The following is a 20,726-nucleotide window of genomic DNA, read 5'->3' on the forward strand; positions in this document are numbered from 1 at the left end:
CCACACTAAAAGAACACAGTGCTCATTGTCATCGGACATTTGCTCTTTGGCATCCACATTCACTTCAGGTTTGTCAAAATTTATTTTATTACATTTAAGGAGTGTTGTAATGGGGGGAGCTGTAACCAAGGTTAACTGAAATGAAAATTTCAAATAATAAAAGAAAAACAAAATTAAAATTAGAACAAAAAAATGGAACTATCTAGCATTGCTTAAAATGAAACAGAAATGGTCATAAGCTTTTTTTCTTTTTTTTGTGTTTTCATTTTTAATACTTTTGGTCTACAGCTTCCCCAAGAAAAGTGGTATAGAAAATGAATGGATGGATGGTCTCCCGCTTAGTTGATTTATCTGATATTTTTTTTACATACTTTTACAAAATTTGAATTGCATGTGTGCTGTGCCCACATACTGTTGTGTGCTCAGTTATTAGCATTATCCAATGTTGTTAACAAATGAAAGGGTACATAAATCCACATTTGTTTTTACCATCATATAATATTAAATACAACAAAAAGAGGTTGAAAGAAAAAATAAATATCAAACAGACAAAAACATAAATAAATTATAACAAGTATAAAATTTTACTCAACTTATAAAAATATTATGTTTGCAGTGTTCGTGGAAGCTTGTGTTCTGCAAGTGAACAGAGCATTATAGTGCCATCCCAAAGAGGCACAAAATCACTTTCACAGACTTTGGCAACTGGTTAAATGATCTGCCCTTCTCAAACTGGGCAGCCATCTTCTAGAAATTGTAATGATTTCTGGAAGGAAGGACACAATTTATTAAAGCACAATAATAATCACAGTATAAGCCAAATGGCTTCAGACCAGTTCTGGAGCAGGAACAAAACCCAATCCACAAAACAAGAAACAGAGTCAGGCAGGCAAGAAGGTCAGGCAAGGCACATACAGATCAGTTTAGACAATCCAATGCTCACAGTTCACCAGGAAAAACACACAGAAGTCAGACAAGAGGGAGATCAAACCCGAGTCCAGACAGAAACAGCTAAAAACACATCTGTTTCATCTTTATTTGACCCTGTAACTCTAGCAATCTCTATTCTAATTCTATATTAACTATTTGTTTTATTTTTTATAAAAAAAAAAACACTTGACCCTCTAACACTTGCACTCTCTATTCATTTTCTAGCTTGTTTTCTTTTAAAAAGAAAAACAGATCCACAAACACTCGCATTCTCTTCTATTCTTTTGACGTTATTTTCTTTAAAAAAGACCCTCTAAAGACCCACTAGCATTCCCGATTCTTGTTACTATTCTATCTACTTGTTTTCTTTTAATTTATTCAAAAAAAAACAACAACAACAACCTTGCTACGTGTACTATGTTAGGATAACTGAGACTTGTCATGGCACCTGCATATTATTGCTCTTTTTTTGGTTTTGATTGCTTCTTTTGTCCTCATTTGCAAGTATAAAGTATAAAGTACAAAAAAATATTTTGAAGAGAGGGAAACACTGGGAGAAGTATGTGTAGGGTCAAGACAAACAGATGGAAAAGAGAGAAAGAGACTCCAGGTGCCTAGGAGTTTTAAATAAATATTGTTGCACTGTCTTTTACAAGGAGGCTAAAAGAAGAGGAAAGGAGCTGTAAACCTGGCCAGAATGTTTAGAACACCTGAGTCATCAAACCCTGGTGATTTAAAATCAGGCAGCATGGGTAAGAAATTGGTTAAATCAATATCCTCTACATGCACTGAGGTATTTTAAGATGTTTGTATTTCAGTGATGAGGACACTTAAAGATGGAAATTCTTTAATTATTTCAGGCCCAGAAGAAGAAACTGCAGCAGAGCAAATGAAGTCACCATTACAAGTAAATCAATAAAAACAAACACAGATAAAAGTATCTCTTTCTCTATGTGTCTAGATCATCTATTTGTTAAAAACTGAAATTTGTGTTTTTGTTTTTGAATGTGGCCATACACAAGTACCTTTGGAATATCTACTACTACTATATTGTGGATAACACATACAGTACATAATGCTCTCAAAATACAGAATCTAGAAATACGGAAGGGGGGGGCATAAGGACAGGGGTACTTTAAACATGAACTTATTCTTATTTGATGTGGCTCTAACAACTGAGGTACAGTTTGCATGTTTGTGGCCACAAATTTAGATTTCATTATTGAAACACCATAAAACCTGGAGGGGGAGTCATTTTTATGTTCTCCTATGTAGTTTGTAACTCGCAACATCATCAGTCAGTCTCCACAGACAGATGAAACCCAACAGACGGTTGCAGATCTCTCTGCAGACAGTTCTCTGGAGACAGGCAGCTCATGGACTACCATAGACAAGACAACAGAAAGCGAACGATCTTCTTTAATGCCAGGTAAAATCACTTAATAATTAACAGACTTTATAGCATTGTACAATAATTGCTCTATCTGTTTCACTTTTTTATTTTTAAGTGACACTGTCTAAACCATCTGAATCACTGAGGTTTGTAGTTTTATGCAGTTGTAACAACTTTTTCAACATTTGAGTTATTATTCTTAAAAGTAAAGTCTGATGTTTGAGATACTTTACATTAGGTTGTTAGTGATTTAAAAAAAAATGGGGGGTGGGGAGTGTACAACATTTGCTGACATTTTGCCCCAGTTCAGTCTTGTCCACAAGTACTGCATCCCAAATGACACACTATACTCTGTGCACTTATACACTATGTACTTATACACTACGTAATGTATACCACATAATGTATGAATTATATGAGGTTATATAAGGTTATTTTGTCATTCATAATCAGAGTCTGATAGCCCCTCCCTCTTCACTACGTAATTAAAGCTGTGACAGTTGAGTGCATGAAGTGTTCAACATTCCACATGTTTTTTTTTTTTTTTTTTCAGTTATTTAAGTGCATCATCTGGGTAATTAAAGTGCACTTTTTATTCTTGGAATTTTCAGTGTGAACACACTACTCACACTGTTTATACTAAAAACCATTATAGTATAGTGCATAAGTACACGATTTGGGATGCACCAAAGATGTACACAAGTAATGTTTAATCTAAGCTACTTAAAGGGGTCCTATTATGCTCTTTTTCAAAGTCTTGAAACAAATTTTGTTTTGGGAGTGTACTAGAACATGCTCTCTATGCTTGGTATTTTGAAAAATGCATTATTTTTCACATAGTTTACATTATTACAATACCTTTCTCCCCAGCCTGGCACAAATGGTTTGATTAGTTCCAGATTTAATGAAGGCCAGCCTTCCGAAAAAAGGAAATGTGTTATGATTGTTAACTATCCCAGTGCATTGCGATTGGCGAACAGCTTAGACGGTGTTTCAGTACTGCCATGGCCCTTGTCAAAACAGTTAGCACAAGCTATATTAATAGTGAATCTTACATTTTAAATATTTTTCTAGATGATTTTAAATATGGATATTTTTAGACTACCGGGAGTCGTGTGAGGCACTTTTTATTATGGATGGATGCACTTTATTAGACTCAGATTGCATTTGTCTGAAAGAAGGAAGTCATATACACCTAGGGTGCATGAAGGGTGAGTAAATAATACGCTACAGTAGTGTTGAGTTCCATCCTCAGCCTGCGAGATCGCCAATACATGATATTATCGTGCTAATTTATTTAATTATTTACATACTTAGTTTCATTGCCTGAAACCAGCTCCAGCATAAGGCTAAAAGCAGCCTAACATTATCAAAAAACATCATCACTGAGTAGTCTAGCCTATTCTATTTATTAAGTTTATGCATTTTAAAAACATTATATAGTGTTATAAGTGAAGCTATCTACAGTATATGATGAATAAATCTCTTACCATACACTGCACATGTCTGCGGCATGTTACGGCTCTGACGCGGCAACCGGAGTAGATCGTGGCTTTGGCATGTGATTTGACCCCCTGTACTGCACACGTCTGTGGCACATTACTGCTCTGAAGTGGCCACTTTAGTCAATGCTTGTGTTTATACCCGGCTCTCCGTGCTGCATCGCTAAAGTTAGGCTAATCTCCCACCTCATCCCTACACACACCCCAACAATTAAAGTTTCCGTAAGCAGGATTTAATTTAATGATATTCTAATGGACCGCGCTGTGACATCATTGCATGAGGAAAACAAATGCTGTAGTCCAATAAGGAGCCGTTCGTTGTAGTTCTTGGAAAGAGATTTTGTAAAAACAAAGTATTTCCCTTTGGAGTGGACTTTGAGATTTGTAACATTGTAGACCTTTTTTTTTTTTTTTTTTTTTTTTTTTTTTTTGCCCAAAGATACACACCACACACTGACTAAAATTCAAAAAGTGAAAAAGCATACACTGTAAAAAAACACACAATTTGTTCACAATTTGTTGAGTCAGCTTAAAATAATTTGTTACCCTGCTGCCTTAAAATTTTAAGTTCAGTCAACTTAAATAAGTTTAGTTAACTTGAAATGTTAAGTTGTACTAAGTAACAACTTAGATATTTGTGTTTGTTAAACTTAACAGATGGGTAAGTAACCCAGCTGCCTTAAAATTTTAAGTTGATTCAACTCAAATATCTAAGTTGTCACTTAGTATAATTTAACATTTCAAGTTGAATAAACTTTTTGAGTTGACTGAACTTAAAATTTTAAGGCAGCAGGGTAACAAATTATTTTAAGAGAACTTAAAATTTTAAGGCAGCCAGGTTACAAATTATTTTAAGTTGACTCAACAAATTGTTTTTTTTTACAGTGTAATAGCACCCCTTTAAATGTCGTAATTGAACTATGGCCTAATACTGGCTTGATCTAAGCCCTGTCTGTGAAACCAGGCCTGCATGTTTTCTATGGCTGAGAAAAAAATCGCCCCCTATACCCTCAAATCAGGCACTATTTGAGGGGACAGCCATTTGTAGTGGTGTCCTAAATTACAGTGGACATTCTTGAGTGCACTCATGCAAAAACAAGTGTACAACCGATGCACACAGCTAGAGTCAGCATATGTAGTCAGTGTTACAGAAAATCAATCATAGTGCAAGAAATAAGGTAATTATGTTTTATTTTAATCAAATTTGGTAAAAGTGTGATAGAATGATATTAGTTAATTTGCACAACCATGTATTTGCTATAACAATGAAAAATTTGAAAAAATAGTTATAAACAAGTAATAATGCAATCCTTTAAATCTTAACTTTTGAGTGTAGCAGAAATCAGTGGATGTAAAGTTATCATTGTCAGACCTGTGTGTGCCTTTTGGGCTGTTTGTGTGTGATTTCCCGGTTGTGTCCTTTTATGGTCTTCCTGTTCCTGTCCTCGTTTGTTACGTCATTGTCTCCTGTGGTGTTCTGATTGGTTTGTCTTGTGTATTTAAGTTTGGTTGTCCCCTAGGTGTCTCGTCGGTGATTACATTGTCATTCAGTCTTTGTTTTCATGGTTGCTGTTCCCTACTGTTTTCCCTGCGTTGTTTTTGGTTTATGTTCACTTTGGCTTTTCAAATAAACTACACTTATTGGATCTCCGCTTTCCTCCTGCTTCATCCCTCGCACCCGACAACAACCGTGACAGAATCACCGACCAAAACAGAAGATGACCTGGGCTGAGGACCTCCTATTGAACCTGCAACAAGGTGAGCATTCGCTGGAGGAGTATGTGGAGGAGTTTCTGAGCGTTTACCATCTGGTGAGATGGAGTGACAAAATGGTTATCGCATGTTTCCAGATGGGACTCAAAGATGATAGTTTGTTTCAATTGATAAGTCCTAATGATTGTTACCGTCCTGTAGCAGATTTTATAAATTTTGTTCTCGATTTATGTGGTTCCCCGTTCCAAGTCATGGTGGAGGATGGTAATCCTCCTCCCAACTGGAAACATGCAGTCGCCCCATCTCACCAACAGCCAGGGCCCTCCGCATATCACTCCAGCGACCTCACACCCTCCTTGTCTCCCGCGTGTCCCCAAGTCATCCATAGCTCCACTATGGTCCTCAGCCCAGTACCTCTGGCCGCCTTATCAGCAAGATGGCTGCCACGCCAGAGTCTGCACGCAAGATGGCTGCCACGCCAGAGTCTGCACGCAAGATGGCTGCCACGCCAGAGTCTGCACGCAAGATGGCTGCCACGCCAGAGTCAGCGTCTTCTGAGTCTAGTCAAGTTTCAGCTGTGTTTTCCGAGTCAAGTCAAGATACCACTGCATCTCCTGTGTCAAGAATCATTGCGGCTGCGTTCCCTGAATCAAGTCAAGTGGCAACTGCGTTTCCTAAGTCCAGTCAAGCGGCCGGGTCCAGTCAAGTTGCAGCTGCGTTTCCTGAATCAATTCAAGCTCCAGAGTCCGGTCAAGCTCCAGAGTCCGGTCACGGCTGAGTCAAGTCAAGTTCCTGGTGCGTCTCCTGAGTCAAGTCCAGCCAAAGCTGTAGTTTCTGAAGCTAGTAAAGTCACAGCTGTTCCCCATGAGTCAAGCCAAGTTATAACGGGGGTTCTTGAGTCCAGTCACATTACTGCTGTGTATCCTGAGTCAAGTCACATTGCAGCTGCACTTCCTGAGTCGAGTCAAGTTGCAGCCGCATTTCCTGAATCAAGCCCAATGGTAGCTGCGTTCCCTGTGTCAAGTCAAGTTGCAGCTATGGTCCCAGTGTCAAGTCAAGCTGCTGCTGTATCAAATAAAGTGACAGCTATTGTTCCAGAATCAAGTCAAGCTGCAGCTGTGTCGTCTAAGGCAAGTCCCGCTGCAGCTGCGTCTTCTGAGGCAAGTCATGTTGCAGCTGGGTTTACGGAGTCAAGTCAAGTTACGGCGGCGCTTCCCGAGTCCAGTCAAGGAACAGCTACGCTCCCCGAAGCAAGTCAAGTTGCAACTGCAGTTCCTGTGTCAAGTCAAGCTGCTGCTGTCATTCCAGAGTCAAGTAAGATGCCAGCTGATGTAAGGGAGTCATGTCAAGTTGCAAATGCGTTTCCTCTGTCTAGTCAAGTTGCAGCTGTGGTCCCAGGACCAAGTCAAGCTGCTGCTGTCATTCCTGTATCAAATAAAGAGACAGCTGCTGTAACTGAGTCAAGTCATGTCACGGCTACATCTCCTGGGTCGAATCAAGTTCCCGGTGCGCCTATTGAGTCAAGGCAAGTGACGACTGTGTTCCCAGAGTCAAGCCAAGTTGCAGCTACGTTTTCAGAGTCAGTTCTAGTTAAAGCTGCATCTCCTGAGTCCAGTCAAGTTGCAGCTACATCTGCTGAAGCAAGTCAAGCTGCAGCTGTGTTTCCCGAGTCAAGTCAGGTTGCAGCTGCGTTTCCTGAATTAAGTCAAGCGGCAGCCGCGTCTCCTGAGTCCAGTGAAGTCTCAGCTGTGTCTGCTGAGTCAAGTCAAGTGACTGCTGCATTGCTGAAGCCAAGTCAAGTTTCAGCCATGTTCCCTGAGTCAAGTCAAGTGGTAGCCGCGTCTCCTGAGTCAGGTCAAGTTGCAGCTGCGCTCACGGAGTCAAGTCAAGACCCAGTGCGCACTCCAGAGCCCGAGCTGCCTCCAGTACACCCTCCAGAGGCAGAGCTCTCATCTAGGCTCAAGTTCGTTCCAGAGACCTTGTTTGCCAGAGAAGCCGCGCCAATGCCACCAGAGGTGTCCGCCCAGGTGGTAGAACCTCCTGGGGTGGCGGCGTTCATTTATAACCGATCTGCTTCTCCCCCTATTCAGTCTACCTCCTCTATCCCTGCTCTCCCCAGGTCCCCATCTGTGATGCAGTTACCCGTTCTGCCCTGGAGGGCTCCAGCACGCTCTCCAGTGCGCCCTCCAGAGCCTGCACCTCCTCCGGTGCCTCTGGAGTCCGCGCGCCCTCCAGAGTCGCTTCCTCCTCCAGAGTCTGCGCGCCCTCCTGAGTCGGCTCCTCGTCCAGAGTCTGCGCGCCCTCCAGCGCGCCCTCCAGAGTCGGCTCCTCCTCCAGAGTCTGCGCGCCCTCCAGAGTCGGCTCCTCCTCCAGAGTCTGCGCGCCCTGCAGAGTCGGCTCCTCCTCCAGAGTCTGCGCGCCCTCCTGAGTCGGCTCCTCCTCCAGCACGCCCTCCTGAGTCGGCTCCTCCTCCTCCAGCACACCCTCCTGAGCCCGCACGCCATCCTGCGCTCACCAGGACGCGCGGAACCCTAAGTTCCACCAAGAAATTTTTTTTGGGGGGGGCTACCCCCTCGATCTGCCATGGCCGCCCGGACTATACCCTTGGCCATGGCTCCCTGACCTCCCTGTACGATCCTGGACCCACCCTGGAGTTGTAACCCCGCTCCCTTCTGTGTCTGCCCATATGTACCCTGTGTCTGCCCAGCACGGACCTTCAGGGGGAGCCCACCCTCCCACCCTCCCACCCCAGTGTATGTGTTACGGCGCAAGTCGCGCCTTGGGGGAGGGGGGGGTAATGTCAGACCTGTGTGTGCCTTTTGGGCTGTTTGTGTGTGATTTCCCGGTTGTGTCCTTTTATGGTCTTCCTGTTCCTGTCCTCGTTTGTTACGTCATTGTCTCCTGTGGTGTTCTGATTGGTTTGTCTTGTGTATTTAAGTTTGGTTGTCCCCTAGGTGTCTCGTCTGTGATTACATTGTCATTCAGTCTTTGTTTTCATGGTTGCTGTTCCCTACTGTTTTCCCGTTGTTTTTGGTTTATGTTCACTTTGGCTTTTCAAATAAACTACACTTATTGGATCTCCGCTTTCCTCCTGCTTCATCCCTCGCACCCGACAACAACCGTGACAATCATGTCACGTGACACATTTTATTTAATGTGACAGAAATAAACACAGTACCACCAGTGACACAATGAATCAGCAGTGACATACATAAGAACTGACAAAACTGATCTTTTTTGGTGTACCCATAAGCAAGGTAACACAAGTGACAATTTGAATGAAAAAATGCATTTCATAAAATGGCTACTGCGAGATATCAAACAATATGTTGTCAATCATGGTATACTCACTAAATTAAATAGTTTAATCTATCTGAGTCCTAGTTTTTCATAAATATTTAAATTATTTGCAATTATTTCTATTTCCATTGTGAGAAGTTGTGGATGGTTCCAATATAGGGGGACAACCAGTTTTGTGGTGCTCAGAATTCTATATAATTAATTAAAAAACAAATATTGTTGGCCACATTGCTGGCTCAAAAAGATGTAATTGTTCAAATAACATTGTTTTATTTTAAAATATAAAGAAATTATAACCCTGAAGTGTTTTTGAAGTGTAATATTTATGTAAAGGCTAGGGACAGAAAAATTGATATTTCCATAGAATGACCCATTATGGCTCATTTACACTAAGTGGTACAGTTTAGTACAGTATAATACGGTACTCAATTATGTCCGTTTCCATTGTGAGAAGTTGTGGATGGTTCCAAAACAGCGAACCGTACCATACCACTTTTTTGGTACCCTTCCTTTGGGGTTCCTAGCATAGCAAAAGGTACCAAAAGGGTGGAACAAACCATTAGTGGCTTAATGTAGGGAATAGTGAATGAGTGAATACAGTACAGTATGGTATGCAGTTATTTCCGTTTCCATTGTCAGAAGGTGGCGAGATCGGATATTGCTCATTTCTCCTTAATCAAACACACCTGATTCAGATCATCAGCTCATTAGTAGGGACTCCAAGAAACGTGGTTCGGAACCACTGGTTTATAAAATGCGTCACTGTCTAGTACAGGGATAGGCAAAATCGGTCCTGGAGTGCCAATATCCTGCAGAGTTTAGCTCCACCCAGAAAAAAAACCCTCACCTGCCTGTAGCCCTAGTAATCCTAAAGACCTTGATTAGTTTGTTCAGGTGTATTTGATTATAGTTGGAACTAAACTCTGCAGGTCATCGGCACTCCAGGACCAGTCTAGTACATGCAAATAGCACAGCAAATACAACAAAAGTTTCACAACAATGAAAATATCCTCACCTGTTGTTTTAACTGACAGTGACTTGCAGAACAGAATATCCCCACTGTTAACATTAATGTCTTTGTAGTGAACAATTGCAGCCAAATATGATTTATTAGTAGCCTAAAGAGTTTCCAGGTATCACAAGCAGATAGTCTCATAAACTGATATTTATTAACTGTTTATACATGTACTTGTGGTTACTTTATCATTCTGCATGCATTCTTTGTTTAGCAGCTGGCCACTTTCACACTTTGACCCTGGATTTCATTTTTTAAATCAATTTTGTTTTGATAATTGCAGTTAACTTTAAAGTACTTAAAACTTAAGCTTAAAGTGTCTTTAATTAATGGGTTACTCCTGACACTATTTAAAAATAGAAAAAAAAAAATCCATTGAAATCGCTTGTTGAGACTAACATAATAATAATCTAGAGGTCTTCAACCCTGCTCCTGGGGACCCACTATCCTGCAGAGATTTGAAATGCAAAAGGAGATGTAAGAAAGAATATCAGGGACTGTCAGCCTGTTACATCTCATCCTGTTTTGGTTTTGTTTTCATTTTGTTCCCTGTTTTGCCTTGCTTGAGTTCATTATGCTAGTTAGCTTTAGTATTTAAAGACTGTTTGAGTAATCTCCTTTGTTGTGTTTGCTGACCAGTAGCCTCAGTAACCATTTACTTTGTCATCTTTTTTTCCAAACAATGTATTAGAATGGTGACTGAGTGTAACTGGATGAACGAGACGAGAGGCGACCATTTACAAGGTCATGCAGGCAGGGTCAAACAACAGTAAACAGGAATGTCAGAGGCGAGATGAGAGAATAGTCCTTTAAGACGAGCGATAATCCGAAAGGCAGGCGGCTAGACAGTCCAAACGAGATAACCAGGTGGGAGAAACAAAAACACAGCAACAATATAACAATCCGTGAAGTGCACTGGGAAGGACCGGTGCTTTTATAGAACGCCTGATTGGTCACGGGGGCTGACGCAATCAGTGCGGTGGAGGATGGGAGATGCAGTCTGGAGTGTGGTGCAACAGTCAGAGTGTGTAGGTGAGGTGAGAGTGACATCTGGTGGTGAGCGGACAACGGCACACCGACCAGATTCGTGACATAGCCCCCCCCCAAGGAGCGGCTTCCAGACGCTCGAAGGGAACAACAGTCCAGGGGAGCGGTGGGGTGGGTGCGAGACGGGGTGGGTGCGAGACAGGGCGAGGGCTGGAGGGCCAGGTCCATGTGGGAGGCCCAGTGATTGAGGCAGGACCGACAGAGCAGGTACCCTCCAGGACGGGGCCAGAGGCGGAGCAGGGGCCCTCCAGGGCAGAGGTGGAGGCGGAGCAGGAGGCGCAGGAGCCCTCCAGGGCGGAGCAGGAGGCGCAGGAGCCCTCCAGGGCAGAGCCGGAGGCGGAGCAGGAGGCACAGGAGCCCTCCGGGGCGGAACAGGAATCCGCGTCTCAGTCTGGGACCTGGGGAAAGCAGGGACAGAGGAGGTAGACAGAATAGGGGGAGAAGGCGGAGCAGCCCTCCGGGGCGGAACAGGAGGCAGAGCAGCCCTCCGGGGCGGAACAGGAGGCGGAGCAGCCCTCCGGGGTGGAACAGGAGGCGGAGCAGGAGGTGCCGGAGCCCTCCAGGGCGGAGCCGGAGGCGCAGGAGCCCTCCAGGGCGGAGTTGGAGGCGGAACAGGAGGCACAGGAGCCCTCCAGGGCGGAGGCGGAGCAGGAGGCGCCGAGGCCCTCCAGGGCGGGACAGGAGGCGCCAGGGCCCTCCAGGGCTGAGCAGGAACCCGCGTCATGGACTGGGACCTGGGGAGAGCAGGGATAGAGGAGGCAGAAAGAACAGGGAGAGAAGCAGAGAGACCACAGGATAACGCCGCCTCCCTAGGAGGATCCACAGCCGAAGCTGACACCTCAGGAGGCATTGGCGCGGCTTCTCCGACAGGGAAGGCCTCTGAAGTTGACTCGTGGTCAGACGGGGCCTCTGGAGCAGACTTGAGACCAGACGGGACCTTTGGAGCAGACTTGAGACCAGATGGGACCTCTGGAGCAGACTTGAAACCAGACGGGACCTCTGGAGTTGACTTGAGACCAGACGGGACCTCTGGAGCTGACCTGAGACCAGACGGGACCTCTGGAGCTGGAAACCGTGTTATGGCCTGGGACCTAGGAACAATAGAGACAGAGGAGGCAGACAGAATAAGGGAAGAAGCAGAGAGGTTGTAGAGGGATGCCGCCTCCGTGGGAGGATCTACAGCCAAGGCTGACACCTCAGGAGGCGTTGGCATGGCTTCTCCAAGTGAGGGGAGCTCTGGAGCAGACTTGAGATCAGACAGGAGCTCTGGAGCAGACTTGAGAACAGATGTGACCTCTGGGGCGGACTCGTAAACAGACGTGACCTTCGGAGTGTAGTGTGCGGCCCACATACTGAGTATGGTGATCGCCATCGCACTGGCTGACATGATGTGACTTGACTCTGGGCGGTCCGACGATGCGTGACTTGACTCTGGGCGGTCCGACGGGACGTGTCCAGCGGGACGTGACTGGAGTCTGGGCCGTCAGGCGGGACGTGACTGGACTCTGGGCCGTCAGGCGGGACGTGACTGGACTCTGGGCCGTCAGGCGGGACGTGACTGGACTCTGGGCCGTCAGGCGGGACGTGGCTTGACTCTGGGCCGTCAGGTGGGACGTGGCTTGACTCTGGGCCGTCGGCAATAACTTGACTTGGCTCGTGAAGATCAGTTGTGGCTTGACCTGGTTCGTGGAGATCGGCTGTGACTTGACTTGATGCGTGAAGATCAGTAGTGACCTGATTTGACTCATGGAGATCAGCGGTGACCTGACTTGACTCATGGAGATCAGCGGTGACTTGACTTGGCTCATGGAGATCAGCCTTGACGTTGCTTGACGCAGGTACGACAGCCTTGACGTTGCTGGACTTGGAAGCTTGACTGGACCTGGAAGCTTGACTGGACTTGGAGGCTTGACTGGACTTGGAGGCTTGACTGGACTTGGAGGCTACAGCTGTAGCCTGACTTGACTCCGGAGCAGCGGCTGAAGCTTGACTTGGCTCTGGAATAACAGCAGCAGCTTGACTTGGCTCATGAGGATCTGCTACAACCTGGCTTGGCTCATGGAGACCCGCTGTACTGGGACTTGACTCATGAACAACATGGCTTGGCTCAGGAGCAACAGCTGTAACGAGACCTGACTCAGGAACAACATGGCTTGACTCAGGAACAACAGCTGTAGCGTGACTTGACTCATGGGGAACATCTGTGACCTGGCTTGACTTGGTGTCCTGACTTGACTCAGGGGTAGCCACCGCGACATGAAGGAGCGCCACTTTAGCTGCCCATACTGACATTAGGGGTGAGTCCAGCACGTGGGCCATCATGACCACAGGTTCTGGAATGGCGGCTATCTTGTGGAGTGGCTTGGAGACGGCGGCCATCTTGTGCAGTGGCTCTGGCGTGGCAGCCCTCTTGTGCAGTGGCTCTGGCGTGGCAGCCATCTTGTGCAGTGGCTCTGGCGTGGCAGCCATCTTGGGCAGTGGCTCTGGCGTGGCAGCCATCTTGACTGTACTTGGCTCAGGAAAGATGGCTGTAACTTGACTTGAGATGGGAGCGATAGCTCTGACTTGACTTAACACAGGAAACACAGCTGCAACTTCACTTGATTTGGGAACTTGACTTGACTCAGGAAACACAGTTGCAACTTGACTTGACTTGGAAACTTGACTTGACTCAGGAAACACAGCTGTAACTTGACTTGACTTGACAACACGACTTGACTCAGAAAACTCAGCTGTACCTTTATATGGCTCTGGTATGGCGGCTGTGACGTGACGGAGCTCTGTCCTCGCCGCCATCTTGTGAACGGGCTCCGCCGTCGCCGCCATCTTGCAAACGGGCACCGCAGTCGCCGCCATTTTGTGCACGGGCTCCGTTGTTGCTGCTGTATCATGAACGCGCTCCGACGTGGCCGCCATCTTGTGAACGGGCGCAGCTGTCGCCGTGATTAGGTGAAAGGGCACCGCTGTCGCCGCCATTGCTCGAGCGCGCTCCGCCACGGCCGCCATTTCATGAGCGATCCAGGCGGAAAACTTGTTTGTGGCGTCGTGATCCGGCGTTACCACCAATCTGCGCGCAGGATGCGCGGCTGCCATGTCCGCGTTGTCGCGTTCCTCCTTCGCGACCCCCACAGTACACGGCGAGCCCACACACAATAAGGCAAAGTTCATAAATCCCGCGAGAGATGAACGCGGACCCTCGCGTCTCAGCCTCGCCCTTAAAGGCTGATTTACGCCATCACAAAAAAATTCTATTTTTAAACAGTCCGGTAGGGTGGAGTAGTTGGAAATGGAGAGAAACTCACGGATGTATTGATCCAGTGTGTTCGGTCCTTGTTTGATGCGGCAAAGAATCCTGTCTGTGTCCATATCATGTGAATGTCCGGGTAAAAAGCTGCTGGATCCTGTTGTGACGGATTGTTCTGTAACCGGATGAACGAGACGAGAGGCGAGCGGATCCATTTGCGAGCTTTATAATAAGGACAAGACAGATACAAGATTGTGCAGGCAGGGTCAAACAACAGTAAACAGGAATGTCAGAGGCGAGACGAGAGAATAGTCCTTTAAGACAAGCGATAATCCGAAAGGCAGGCGGCTAGACAGTCCAAACGAGATAACCAGGCGGGAGAAACAAAAACACAGGGAACTAGAAACTAGGAAGCGATAACAAAGAGAATACAACAATATAACAATCCGTGAAGTGCACTGGGAAGGACCGGCGCTTTATAGAACGCCTGATTGGTCACGGGGGCTGACGCAATCAGTGCGGTGGAGGATGGGAGATGCAGTCCAGAGTGTGGTGCAACAGTCAGAGTGTGTAGGTGAGGTGAGAGTGACATCTGGTGGTGAGCGGACAACGGGACACCGACCAGATTCGTGACACTGAGACTGTCAGTGCCTTATATTCTTTCTAACGTCTCCCTTTCTGTTTCCATGGAAGAAGGAAAGGTTTGGTTTTTAACAACAGTTTGTAATGACAGACATTTTTGGACCAACCCCAAAATGATTTAATCATTTTCATATGTTACAATGTAAGACTAATGTTGTTTTCTCTTTTGCAGATTCACCTGAAGACATGGGTGTAAAAATGGGTGTAACAGGAAACAACATCCCTGCACCAATGATTGAAGATTCTGGATCAAATGTCTCAGAAAAGGTATTTACAGAAAATCTTTATACAGTATAACAACAGATAAACTCTAGTCATGAAACTGTAAATGGTGGAGGCTGATGGGTCCATAATACTATCTGATAGCTTTTACATTATTAAATGCATGGCACATGCTGATTGGTCTCTGTTGAATCTGTAGCCAGTGAGCTGCTGGCTCAGCATTTAAATAGTTTGGTTCAGCGTTTGCTGTAAGCAGTTGGCAGAATTTCAGAGTTCCTCTTTTCATTATTCCAAATCACAGAACTTTGTGTTGTTTGCATATATCAATTCCTAAATGAGCACTTATACACAAGGTTCAAATCAAGCTTATAACTGGTGTATACACACTCCAGTTACTTTAATGTTTCTGCTGGAAACATTCCTCAAAGACTGAGGTCCATATCAACATGATAACATCACACATTTGCTGCAGATTTGTCAGCTGCACATCCATGATGCAAATTTCCCATTCCACTACATCCTAAAAGTGATTTATTGGATGAGATCTGGGGACTGTTGAGGTCATTTGAGTATTTTCAACTCGCTGTCATGTTCAAGAAACCAGTTTGAGATGATTTGAGCTTTGAGACATGGCACGTTATCCTGCTGGACATAGTCATCACAAGATCATAAAGGAATGGATATGGCCAGCAACAATACTCAGGTAGGATGTGGCATTTAAATAATGCTCAGTTGGTACCAAAAGTCCCAAAGTGCCAAGAAAATATCCCTCACACCACCAACAGCAACACCAAGGTAAACCTTGCAGAAAAGCTGCCCAGACCACAGAGAGTGGGCTATCTACTTACAACCCAAAGAGGTGAGACAGCACGGTCTAGCTAAAGGCTCAAGGAGCTAGCACATATCCATCCTTAGAAAGCTATGTTTAGAGGAAAGGGCTAACAAAACCACAAGTTAAAACACAGCTAGCCTTAGATAGCTGTATTCAAGTAAGCCTGTCCTGCCATAACAATGACTGGAATATAACCACCTTCAGATGGCCATACAAAGGAGGTCCCCAATCATTGTCAGTCCCACAGTAGACTCACAAGCACTGTGTATTGACCAGATGCTCACAAGAGGGAGATCCAGACTATGGGTAAAACATTTGCTGAGGAGCGAACCATTAGTCCAAGATCAAAGCCTGATGTAAGCAGTTTCCATAACACTAAGTGGCTGTAGTAGACCAGTGGCAAAAGCATTATAGACCAATAGAATCCCTTTGGGAACAGGAATAAGTGCAAACGGAGCATTATCATTGTGACTCATCACAATGAGCACATAGTCACTGAGATAAAAACACAAACTTTAGAATATGCCCTCTAGTTTTAGAATCCAAACACAGAGACACACATTCCTACAAATGCTGCTCAACTCACCAGGATGATGTTTCACACATGTAAGCAAACAGACAGCTCAGAAGACAACAAAAGATGGTGACGTATTTAGCAGGTGCTCTTTTATATTCTTGGGTACCCACCTATGACATCACGGGCCACATAGACCAATAGTATTGGCATTGTTTTACACGTGCTTCAGACACCAGTCATGCTGGCAGCATTGTTTCTCATTTTCTTCTTGAAAATACCCCATAGTATTTTCAAGAGGAAAATGAGAAACAAGAGACCAAAAAATGCAGATGAGCTGAAGGCCACTGTCAAAGTACCTGGGCTTCCATAACACCTCAGCAGTGCCACAGACTGATCACCTCCATGCCACGCCGAATTGAGGCAGTAATTAAAGCAAAAGGAGCCCCTACCAAGTATTGAGTACATATACGATAAATGAACATACTTTCCAGAAGGCCAACAATTCACTAAAAATGTTTTTTTTTTTTATTGGTTTTATGAAGTAGTCTAATTTGTTGAGATAGTGAATTGGCGGGTTTTTGTTAAATGTGAGCCACAATCATCACAATTAAAAGAATGAAAGACTTAAACTACTTCAGTCTGTGTGCATTAAATTTAATACACGAAATTCACAATTTGAGTTTAATAACTGAAATAAATGAACTTTTCCACGAGTATGTTAAGAGGCCTTTATTGTCATTGCATTTCAAATTTGAGACTTCACATCCACCCTTACAAATACATAACATATCACACACACAACATAAATATAAACAACACACAATCAATAAATAGAACTGCACTGGTGCTGTGCTGCATGTTGCACAAGTAAACACATAGAATGATAGGTGTATGTAAATAGAATAATAGATGTACTAGTAAATAAGCTATGACATATGGGGGTTCTGAGACATTGGGCCTCATTTATGAAACAAACTGACATATAATTGACATATAATTGACATATAATTGGGCGTACAGTCGTTTCTACGCAAAACTTTTATCAATATGGACATGAGCAGTGGCTATGATCAAATGTCATGTCAGGTCTGAGCTTGTGTACGCTAGTTTTTGAGTTGGTCTTACAGCACAGAAAGTTGCGGAAAATTGTATAATGACAGCATTTTGTTAATTTAGATGATTTTCCTGACCGGCAACCGAAGGTTTTGTTTTTATTTTTTATTTTTAGCTTCATATGGGCAAATGAGGAAACCAAAACCATGAGGATTCACACATTGTCAGTTTCACACATTGCACCTGCCGCGCTTCTGTGAACAGAGAATAATAGAAATTATAAAAGGAATAAAACAAATAGGGCTACACAAAATGTGTTTCTCTTAAATAATTAACAGATTAATAAAAAAGAAAAAAAAAACAGTTCAACATATATAGGCACTCTTAATGCATTTAATTTTTTTTATATCTTTATTTTATTAAATGTAACTGATTGCCTAGGCACCTCATGCACACACACAACATTTCAGTGTTGCTTATTTGACATTCCAGCCATTAATGCAGTCAACCGAACATACATGTTACACTGCTCAATGTAAAAGGTCTGCTGTAAAATCAGTGTGCAGCACGGAAATAAACATTTTTGCGCATGTTAAGGATGATGATTTACATGGATATTGGAACACAAGTGAATTACAAAGTCTTGTTTACATCACAGATAATAGTTTAGCAACCAAATGTTACATCAAAAAAAATAGAAACATTTGGATGTCGAATGAGAGAGGCTTCTGAGCCCAATGCATTTAGTTTCGCTTTAAAAATTAATTTTAGCTTGATGTTTGTATTCTGTTTATAATAAATGCCACTATAGCCTAATTTGTGTTTTACTCTATAGTTTAACATAAAATTTTATAGCTACTAAATTTTCATTCTTGTTCTGTAATACCATTAAATTTAAAGCGTTTGTTGTGGATTACGGAGAACTAAATAGGCTATATAGTGTTTATAATGTTTGTAAATGGTTATAGAATAAAAATGCCATTGTTTGCTATAGGTTAGTACATTTTTTTTATAATGTTACATTTTTGTTAAAACTGTAGGCCTCTTAAACAGGGTGTTTTTAGGGGCGTGATATTCAAATGACGATTGTTTTCTGCCACCACATTTATCAATGTACGATCTTTCGTATGACAGGATTGGCGGCATATGAATGCTTCATAAATCACACGTGAATTCTGTTGCAAGTTAATTTGTGCACTCGGATCTGTGCTCGTTTCTATGTTAGATTGATTAATTAGGCCCCATTGTGTGTTGATTAAGAGTGTATGGCCTCATTTTCATTCACATGAAAATCAACAAGACAATTCTTTTTGAGTGTGAAATACAGGTGTACCCCACACTTCCCAAAGATGACACAAGTTTGGCCTGTGCAGTCGTTATTTTTGCAGTGTCCCTGCTTGTCAGTGGGCAGTGCCATCTTTCCTGATCTCTCATTCAGGGAAGGATTCTCTCTTTTTTTCCTTGTTTGACACTGACTCTTCAGAATTGGGTCAGCCACTGCTTTGAACTCTCTTAGGCTGAGTTCTTTACCTTGTTGTAGACAGAAATCATTGTCCCTTCAGTACAGCAGTCATGCATTTGCATAGCGCATCCAGGATATGAAAAAAAAATGTAAATGTACCATTTCCATGATCGAATCTTTGTTCTGTACAGTGCAACCAAGGAGACCTAATCAACACCCATGTTTTTAATATGCGTCATGACAGAGGAAGGCCATTTCACATTGATGATCTGATTTGTTGTTCTGCCCCAGCATTGCACAGTAGAAGTTCGGTAGGCCCTGGTGAATGTGCTCAGAAGGGCTACAGTGAGGTTGTCTTGCTATTTGCTTGTGATTATTTGTGCATCCTCACACATGGTCACCTTCTCATCAAAAGTGGCCCATCCAGCATTTTTCATTTCCTTGTCAGTTTTCAGTGTGCATCCTTTTAACCTGTTGGTTCTCACTGTGCCAAGGGAGTATATCCTTCTCTTTGCCATTTCCACTTCAAAGCCTGTGCTAGTGAACCAGTTGTCATGGTACAGCTTGAAATTTGATGTGATGGTATGATGGATGCCAGTTTTAGAACTATGTTCCTGCTGCCTTCCAGGTCAGGCATTCCACTGACTGGTAGCATCCTGCCTGTGTGAACCTCAAAATTGTATGCAAGTTGTATGCAATGCCTTTTGAGTTGCAAAGCATGTAAACCTTGTAACCCCATTTATGAGGTTTGCTGGGGATGTACTGCTTCAGTCTACTGTTTCCTTTGTATGGAATTATGTGCTAATCCACACTTAGGTGTTGATCCATTGGAATGATTCTCATTCGTTCTACAGCAAAGTTTAGGAAAGGTCTTGTTTTGAAGAATGGATCGATGTGAGTCATCACTGAAATGGAGGTTGCTTTTGATTTGTTCCCATTTTTTTCATTGGCATTGCATCTTGTCAATGTGTGTTGTGGTCTGCTAGCAAATACATGTTGCAGGGACTCCATTTTTTCTCTGTGCAATTCAGTGTTGAGTTACCCTCTTTTTAAACTGAGCCAAGATTTGTTTGCTGGATAATGTGTTCGAGACACTCAGAGGAAAATATTTAGTAACCTGGAGAATGCACCTTCTCTGCTGAGCAAAGATGCATCTTCCAAACTGGTGTATAGGATAATGAATATGAATGCCTGACTTGTATAGCAATCTACGACTTTTTGCTGGCTGTTCCTGATTACTTACTTCCTCCCTCACTTTCCTCACTCTCACTGCTGCTCTCCTCCTTATCCTCAACTTTATTATTTTTTACTATGACCTAATTGTCTGATGCATTGCTGTATGCATTTATGGTCTTTTAAGTCCACAACGATAAATATCTTCTGATGCGATATCATCAATGGGTACCTGATGAGATCTGATAAACATAATGCTCAGTGGATAATTTTCTTCACCAAAGGTGCAGTAACTGATCAATTGGGTCCCTGACTGGCTTGACTAGCTTCATAAAAACCGTGTGGTTGAATATTCTGAAATGTTCTAGGCTTGACAATTGAGTTTAGAATCCATGTTATTAAGGGCAACATCTAACAGGCAGGGTCCAAATACCAAAAAATTCAATTCAATTCAAATTTATTTGTATAGCGCTTTTCACAATACATATTGTTGCAAAGCAACTTTACACCAAATTAAAGTTTGTACAATATATTGAGTAGTAGCTTACTAGTGGTGACTATGTCAAGTGGATGTACTTATGGCAGAGATGTATGGTAAAGTTCAATCAAACAGACAAAAAACACCATAAATTAGCAGCCAAAATTTGGTAGTACTGTATGTTGTTTCAGGGTTGGCATCAT

General features: G+C 43.5%; 1 pseudogene; it reads left to right on the top strand.

Annotated features, from left to right (window-relative positions):
• Positions 1 to 20,726, top strand: part of LOC127160946 (interferon-induced very large GTPase 1-like) — a 28,242-nt pseudogene continuing 7,516 nt past the window's right edge.

The sequence above is a fragment of the Labeo rohita genome, unplaced genomic scaffold, assembly GCF_022985175.1.
Source record: "Labeo rohita strain BAU-BD-2019 unplaced genomic scaffold, IGBB_LRoh.1.0 scaffold_501, whole genome shotgun sequence".
Lineage (NCBI taxonomy): Eukaryota > Metazoa > Chordata > Actinopteri > Cypriniformes > Cyprinidae > Labeo > Labeo rohita.